This window comes from Rutidosis leptorrhynchoides, chromosome 8, assembly GCF_046630445.1.
Source record: "Rutidosis leptorrhynchoides isolate AG116_Rl617_1_P2 chromosome 8, CSIRO_AGI_Rlap_v1, whole genome shotgun sequence".
NCBI classification, from domain to species: domain Eukaryota; kingdom Viridiplantae; phylum Streptophyta; class Magnoliopsida; order Asterales; family Asteraceae; genus Rutidosis; species Rutidosis leptorrhynchoides.
The window spans coordinates 220,934,857-220,944,815 of record NC_092340.1 but is presented as its reverse complement, the minus strand read 5'-3'; positions in this window follow the sequence as shown (position 1 = coordinate 220,944,815).

Below are 9,959 nucleotides of genomic sequence, written 5' to 3'. Positions count from 1 at the left end.
GTACAAAATATTAATTGTGAATTTTTTTTAACGGGTAGGTAATACCCGAGAGATATATAAATTCACAATTAATATGTTACATTCTTCGAATCTGATTCAGCAAATCATCCATTATACTCCCTACTTTCACAACAATATACATTCTTTTATAGAAATCAAAACATCCATACTCATTCAAAATCTAATTACATATTCTGATTTTAAAATCTCAGAATTCGATTCAAGATATAACCGAAATCATCACTCTTAGATTCCTACATCTTTCAAAACTATACTTTGACTTCAAAACTGTCCTAGAACCTCATTTCTATTCATGGAACTCACAAAAATATTTGTATCATTCAAAATCTTAGAACATCATATGTATATTAACAATTACAATATGTGTTCAAACACTTCGAAATTCCTAAAGACATGCGAGATGATTATCCAACCACACATTACCCACTGTCATGCACCTGAAAAGCTCTCGAAACCAAAGTTATAGTTTAACATGTATCCATGTCAGATCCTTTGATATTTATTACCAAATATAATTTTTTAATCTCTTTCCAAAATAGACAGTTTTGTCACAGCTCCAGCAAATCACCTTCATTTGTTTATACGAATAAACCCTTCATCATGGTTACCGGGGAACCTTTCATATCTCGTCACATTAGAAGTAAACTTATCAACAACTTCATTAACCTTCGACTTAAGCCTCTCCGAAAATCCACTATACTTATTCATTAAAACCCCATCATGTACTCACCTACATCCTGTAACAATAATTGTCACACCAACTACTGGGAATTAGCAATCAGTATTTTAAATTTCGCGACAATTTTACGTCAAAAGTTATACATATAACGTCTATCTCCTAGACTTACATACTTCGAATGTGAATTTTCTGAAAAACATCCCAAACCATGAACTAGTTCTCTGAAATTGGAAAAATGCTGATGAAGCAGCAAAAACTGTAAACGACTTTAACAGTCAAAAGTTTGATGATAAAGAATAGTATGGTGGTAAAGCTGAGAAAAAGAGAAGGTTGAAACTGGAAAACGGATTGAGCAGACCATGAAGGAGGCTGTGGACAAATCACAAAGACTAAACCTGCCTTCAAAGGATCCAAATGATTCAGTGTCTACTGAAATCGTTAGCAAACAACTTACTTCTTATTCTAAACCTTCACAGACAAATCTTCTTCATCATCCATATTATCGTATCTTTTATTATAATATCTTCGATATTCCTGAAGATATTTTCACAACTATTCTTATCTGAAATCTTTTATCTCTTCGCAATATCTGCGTTACAACATAAAAAGAAACTGTGTTAGTTTCTAAATTCTAAAAAAAAAAAAAAAATTGAATTTAAAATAGGAATATTTTGAAGTAATGTTGGGAACTGAAGCATGAATTAGTATAATATAATGACACTTGATCAATGTGATTATATTACAGTAAGTCATGCTGAGTTTCTAAATGGAACGTGATGATTCATAGATCATAACATCATCATGTGCCATGTTATACGACTCTTGTATTCTATTTAACCTCTAAAATATCAAGAAAATATTTCTTGATGATTCGGCCTTTTCCAAGGTATTCTAGTAATTTGACAAGTCAAGATCGTGCCATCACAATTTCCTTCCTAGAACATTAACAATGTTCATTCCGAAATTCATATCTGTGAATTCTGGACCATTACAAGCGGTGCTTAATCGCAAGAAGAAGAAACGAAAGGACAAAACTCTGAAATAGAAATTGGGGTATAAATTGCAGCAAATAAAAGAGAGCATTAACTGTGAATGATAATGATTATAGAAGACAGAAGCAGAGACTTTGAAATATATGGGAACATATAAATCCCAACGACAAACCAGAAATTATAAACCATATATATCGATGCATATAGCAATATAAAGACACGGGAGAACTAGAAACACTATAAACCCAAGAGTATAGTAGAAGTAAATAGATTCTTCCGGCGGTAGATGAAAAAGAAGAATGACATATATGAAAGTTAAGAGTATATCAAGAATCAATACTGGATGAAGCATATTAACGAATGCTTTAAAGTATGAATTGGGTAGAAAGACTAGAAGGTGTGAGATGTGGAAATAAAGAAACGAAGGGGGTGGAATTATAGTAAAATATCAGACAGAGAAATCGAGACAGATTATCGCATTTAATAAAAGAAGATCCTGATTTCCTTAATCGCCGAAGAACCAAATCTTATTACAAAGATTTTCTTTAAATCCCATGAATTTCAAAAATCAATCATAACTACGTCATCGGTTAAAACGAATATACGTTTACTCATTTCACTCTCTTGCAATAGCTTCACTTATACTCTTCGCGTAATCAAATTATTTTATCTATATTACTCAATGATGATAAAACTCTATTTATCAACTCATATTCATCATGAAAACATTTTTATAGTTAGCCATGACGACCTCGATCAAATTTCGGGACGAAATTTCTTTAACGGGTAGGTACTGTGACGACCCGTAACTTTCTGACCAAATTTAAACTTAACCTTTATATGTTTCCGACACGATAAGCAGAATTTGTAATGTTGAATCTTAAAAAGTTTGGAACTACATTCATGTAATCAATTACCCTTTGACCGTGTTCGACGATTCACGAACAATTATGTGTATATAGATATGTATATATAATATATAATATTAACTGAAAACATTAACAAAGTATTAGATATATGATACTTTACATGAACATATTTGTTTCGATATATTTATCGACAGAATTAAGAGATAATATCAAATGATTGAATTATCAGATACATTATGATATGATTACGGGCCTATGTTATGAGGTCCACTGTGATTTAAGAAATCTTTTCTTTTTGACAACTCATTACTTAACCAGTATGATAAAGATAACGATATTTATATTTTATTTTATTAAATATATATAACGATTAAAATTAATATTATATATTTTTATACGCCTATTATACGTACATAGTTTTATACTTGTACTATACTTTAACTTTACCCTTACTTTACTTTTACTTTACTTTAACTTTAATAATTCATACTTTAATAATTCACTTTAATAATTCATACTTTAATAATTCACTTTAATAATTCATACTTTAATAATTCACTTTAATAATTCATACTTTAATAATTCACTTTAATAATTCATACTTTAATAATTCACTTTAATAATTCATACTTTAATAATTCACTTTAATAATTCATACTTTAATAATTCACTTTAATAATTCAAAAATCTATTATAAATAGAATTCAATAGGTTTCATTATTTCATAGAAACTTGAAAATATATTTCTCTAAACTCTCTCAATCGAATTACACACACACATATATATATATATATATATATATATATATATATATATATATATATATATATATATATATATATATATATATATATATATATATATATATATATATATATATTTACTTAGTACTATTTCAAGATATTATTAGTATACATAAAATACTACGACGGAGTTATATTCAGACGATTTCAAAATAAGTTTTCAAATGGGATATAGCTAAGGAAATTATGGGTTATAGCTATGAAGGTTATGGGTATTGATCGAGGGTATTGCTCGTGAGGTCAACCTAACGTTTATCATTTTCGTTGCGTCTACGTACTTTCCTGCAATATTGAATCACAATATTGATACGTGAGCATTCATATCTTATCTTTTATATATTAATAGAGTATCCATGACTAGTGCTCGAGTATATATGATTATGCATGTTTGTATGCTTAGTTTCGTCGTTAAATAGTTTATGATAAATCACGAATTTGATACATATGCTACTGAGATAAGTTATATGATATGCATGTCGTTGAAAAGCTGAAGAAAAAAAAATTAATAACTTTTCATTTAGAAATCGTGTGGTTTCGATGAACGGATTAAAAGATATGGTCAACTGAATTATCATTAATTTTAATATTATTATTAAAACGATTATTATAACTGTTATCAGTTGATGTTATTACTAAAATTATCTTTATTACTAAAAATTAATATTTTTATTGAAACTATCATTTTATTATTTTTATCATTATTATTATTATCAATATTATTTTATCAAATAAATATGCGTACAAAGATATTTTTACCACACGTAATGTAATTACATTAATAATACATACCACTATATTTTTATGATATTAAGTGAATTTTATAAATTTTATTACTTGAGATATATAAAAGTATATTTTTATCATATATGAATTTTAATATAAATTTTTATTTATTAATAAATGACTTGTATTATTTAGTATAATAAGATCTGATAAATATATTTAAATATATAAAACTACTATATATAAGTTATATAATAAACATGTATAGATTTTGAAAGTCATTTTGGGTCAAGTTGACTTTTGTTGACTTTTGCATGTCGGTCTCGAGCATTAGGATTGTGATACACTACGACTTGACCTAAATTGTTAGACAGATATTGACCAACATATAAATATATATACTTAATATAGGTTCGTGAATCCAAGACAAACCCTGCACTTATTCAGTGCCGTCATATACATAATTGCTACAAAATACAGTATTGTGAGTTTCATTTGCTCCCTTTTTATATATATTTTTGGGCTGAGAATACATGCGCTGATTTATAAATGTTTTACAAAATAGGCACAAGTACTAAAACTAATTCTATGTGGGTTTAAACCAGAAATATACCCTTAGCTTGGTAACATTAAACTACTTGTCTATGTACGGTAGGCGCGAATCCTAAAGATAGATCTATTGGGTCTGACAAACCCCATCCTGACTATGGGATGCTTTAGTACTTCGAGGTTATATTAAACACACCTGATCTGGTGTACTTCAGAGGGTAAAACATGAACATTAAGGCTTGTTACCGGGTGCCTACAACTTATAGAATACTTTTATACACTTGCGAGTGTACGGATATTTATAGAAACTGAAATCTCGTGGTCTATTACTATTACAGAAATGATGGATTATGATAAACTAATGAACTCACCAACCTTTTGGTTGACACTTTAAAGCATGTTTATTCTCAGGTATTAAAGAAATCTTCCGCTGTGCATTAGCTCATTTTAAGGATATTACTTGGAGTCATTCAAGACATACTTTGAAAGACGTTGCATTCGAGTCGTTGAGTTCATCAAGATTAATATTAAGTCAATTATAGTTGGATGTAATATGAAATGGTATGCATGCCGTCAATTTTTGATGTAAAGAAAGTTTGTCTTTTAAAAACGAATGCAATGTTTGTAAAACGTATCATATAGAGGTCAAATACCTCGCGATGTAATCAACTATTGTGAATTGTTTATAATGTATATGAACGGGTCCTTTCACCACAATTGATATGAATATTTTTCCCCTGATTATTATTGCTTAGTAACCTAAGAATTAGGGAACATCACTAATTTTGAGAATTAGTGCACGCCTAATTGACTCGAATCCTAAAGGTAGCTACCGGGTTTAACACCCCCACCCAGAATGTTCACTAGACGGAAGGGATAGTGGGCGTGGTGTTTAGTACTTAGAATTTTTATATGATTATTATACATACGAGATGTTCTGTTTTGGGGATATTATTATGCGCATTATATGTTAAGGTCGGTTACAAAGCCAAGCTAAGAAAGCAATGAAAAGTGAATGTTATGTATCGAGAGAATGATTTTATGTTTATGTTATTTTTGTGCACGAGATATGTGTACGGTTACTAAGATTTATGAAAGATGATTTCGTACACGAGAAAGGTGTACTGTATTTAAAAGATATCGCATGTACATTACAGGTGGGTATAGGATTCGGGCCTATTTGTACCATGCAGGATTTAAATCTTGTGGTCTATCAAAATGATAAATTTTATTGTTTTATGATAAATTTATGAACTCACCAACCTTTTGGTTGACACTTTAAAGCATGTTTATTCTCAGGTATGATAGAAATCTTCCGCTGTGCATTTGCTCATATTACATGGAGTCGCAATGGGACCAATTGTTGAAGACTTCGTCCAGATGGATTAGGATGGGTCGTTAGATATTGGGCATAACAAACCCCATTCGGGTTTCGGATGCTTTAGTACTTCGATTTTATCATGTTCGATGAGAGTCCCGGAATGATGGGGATATTCTAGATGCATTTTGTTGATGTCGGTTACCAGGTGTTCACCATATGAACGATTTTTATACACAGGTTATGTGTATCATGTTTTGTAAACGGGTTACGTGTGCGGTTAAATATTTGAAATCTTGTGGTCTATTAAAATGATGGAAATGAATGTTTATGATAAACTAATGAACTCACCAACCTTTTGGTTTACACTTTTAAGCATGTTTATTCTCATGTATGAAAGAAATCTTTCGCTGTGCATTTGCTCACTTTAAAGATATTACTTGGAGTCATTCATGACATATTTCAAAAGACGTTGCATTCAAATCATTTGAGTCTAAAAAGATTGTTAATAAATGAACGGCATATTAGTCAATTATATTTGGGAAACATGATAATATCGTTGGTATGCATATTTGTAAACTTTCGTTGAAATGAAAGTTTGTCTTTTAAAAAGAATGCGATGTTTGTAAAATGTATCATATAGAGGTCAGTACCTCGCAAGGTAATCAATTATTGTGAATTGTTTATAATCGATATGAACGGGTCCTTTCAGGTTGCGTGACTCATTCTTCTATCGGGATCACTCCTTAGGCTTATTTTCCTCACACTTATTCTTCTCAATCTCATTTAACATTTTAATTTGTTCTAAGAAACTCAATATGGTGTTAAGACCCCTACGAAACGACATTTCAAATTTGACATTTAACTCATGGATTTGCTCCTCGCTTCTTCACTAATCTTATATTGTTCTTTTATGAATTCCGTCACTATTTTATCAACGGTAGCTCATCATCATCCTATGTATCTATCTTAACCATCTTCACATTTTCTCGTGGAACTGTAGTTCTCGGGACTAATGGAATCGATTCAATAAGAGCACCATAACGAATGATCAAAGTATTATTTGCATAGTTAATGGTAGCACGAGCGGTAGCTAGAAACGGTGATCCTAAAATTAAAGGAGTTATAGGATCTTCTTCCATGTCCATAACCACAAAATCAATTTTATAAAAAGCATAACAAACAATGATTTCAACTTCTTTAACAATCCCCAATGGCTTTTGTAGGCTATCAGAAAAGTAAACAATCCCTTGGATAGGTTCCAAAGATGGCAATCCTAAGCTAGTGTAGACAGAAAAGGCATAACATTAATGCTAGACCAGTATCGGCTAATCTAATGATAAGAATGGGACCACGAATTAAGCAAGGAATTTAGAATTCTCCTGGATCAGCACACATAACAAGAAACTCAGGTGTTTCAGATGGTTCTAATGGCTCAACAGTGAATGAATAAACAGGGCAGAAACCTTCATTTCTTCTTTCTTCTAATTACTTCATAGTTTTAACCAACCAATCATCTTTATTATCACATTCGGATTTTTCACTAGTAACTTCATCTTTTTCACTAGCTTTTTCATTAACCTCTTCTACTTCATCAAACAACTCATGCATGAAAATAACATCATCACTATCAAGACCTTGAATTTTAGCATTTTTTGATTTATCTTCTTCATCAATAGTCAATTTCTTAATTTCTTGATCATATTCCTCTTCTTCCATTTCATATTTCCATAAGAATCTTGAACCAGGTTCATAAGTTTCAACACTTTTCACTTCTCTAACCATATTAACTTTCTCAAAAATAACTTCCTTAGAGTTTTTAGATTCAGCTGGAACTTTTCCTTCGACAAGTTTGAATAACTTAGTAACATTGCGGTCTAATTTTGAATGGATGCTTGATGATTATTTTGCACATGGGAAAGTTGAGCTTTTATGTTATCATTAGCTTCATTTTGATTCTTGATAAAAGTTAGGATGCTTTCTTCAAGATTGGACTTGTTTTCGGATTGAGCATTAGGAAATGAATTTGGAATGAAGGGCGCTCTAACAGGAATTAAACCATGTAGGTTTTTATTATTAGCAGGATAAGGAGTATTATAGTTATTACGGTAGTTCAGATTTCCTTGATATTGATTCACATAAGAGACGTTTTCAACCTGACCCATAGTAAGACTAGCAACACAATCTTTTGTAGCATGAGGACCTTGGCATTTTTCACAACCTACCTTAATTATATGCATTTCTTAGGTAAGTTTCTCAATTTGCCTTCCTAAATTACCCAACTGTGCATTCATAGCTTTAATCATATCTTCATAATCATAACTAACAGATTTGACAGAACGGGAAATGTCTAAGTCTTGATGCCATTCATAGGAATGCGCAGCTAACGTATTAATCAAGGATTCAGCTTCGGCGGCAGTTTTACTCATGATATTTCCTCCAGCAGACGTATCAATCTCTCTTCTCGTAGCAATATCACAACTTTTATAGAAAGTAGTTACCTTTTTAAATGTATTTAAACCATGTTGTAGATAACCCCTAAGCAACTGACCAAATCTAACCCAAGCAGAGTAAAGTGTTTCATTAGTTTTTTGATGAAAATTAGCAATTTCAGTTTGAAGGGTGACAGTTTTGGATGCGGGAAAGAAATGAGTTAAAAAATTTTCAACCATAGTATCTCAACTAGTGATATCTCCTTTGAGCAATGAATTTAACCACTCCTTAGCTTCATCTTTTAATAACCATGGAAACAAGCGAAGATAAATTACATTACTTTCAACATTAGTAATATTAAACAGAATGCAAATATCATTGAAGTTTCAAATGTGAGCATTAGCATTTTATTTTTCAGTACCCCTAAATTGATTATCCTTAAGCATGTGAAAGATAGGACCCTTAATTTCAAAATTTTCTTTTATAGTTGGCTGAGTAATGGCGTGACCTAATCCTTCTCGACCCACTTTCATTAATGCTTTCATTGAATTTTCAATAGTCATTTCAATGTCTGAATCAAAAAGAGATCCCAATAATTAGAATCAGGACTACACGGTGTACTAGACAATGAACTATGAGAAGTAGTTCCCTCATCGAATTTTAAATTTCCTAACAATATTCGGCTCTTTAGAATGTTTAAATAATATATCAGGATTGGGTTCTAAGACGGGATTCTTGGATCGGGTATTCATGTGATCGAAAATCATAAAAAGAAATATTTTAGGGGAAAATGTTTTAAACTTAAAGGATTGTAAATGATTTAGTTTTAACTTTAATATAATTCCTTTTCTTATTATGGATTTTATGTTTATGAGGATATTTCGGAAATATGTTAATATACTAATAAAATTTAAATTGATAAATGTAATAATAATAAATAGTAATATAAATATTAAATAACAACTTTTATCGCATAACAAAGAATAAACAAACATAAACGGCCTATTGAATCTTTCAATACTTAAGTGACCGTCAACGTCTAGGTTCGAGCAGGAGTCTTTAAATCGGAACCCCAACAACCCTCCCCTAAAAGAAGACCGTCATCACTTGTTTTCAAGAAATATCAATAACCAAAATATATCCAATTTCCGTATTTACCGCGCTCCCCGGTAGCGGCCCCAAAAAGTTGATGTGTCAAAAGTGTGTGCAGTAGTGCTTAGCTTATGTTTCAACTTTTAAATTTATAAAACCTTTATTTAATACACTTTAACACCCTAACGAGCAACAAACCCGATCATATGTAGTGTTTTAGGTTATCGTCCCAAGAGAGCGTAGATGCGTTATAAGTTGTTTTGTTATATAGCTTAGCTCTTATTAAAGAACTAAATATAAATTTTTATATGTTTTGAGATTGTAGATTTTTAACTCTTAGGAAAGAGATGATTAAAGATAAACAAAACAATGAATAATAAAGCAAGAAATAAAGATTTAAAATAAATAATTATAAAGAAAAGTAGTTACATCTACGAATAAATCATACGGAAATCATACTAGGCAAATTTCATAACTTA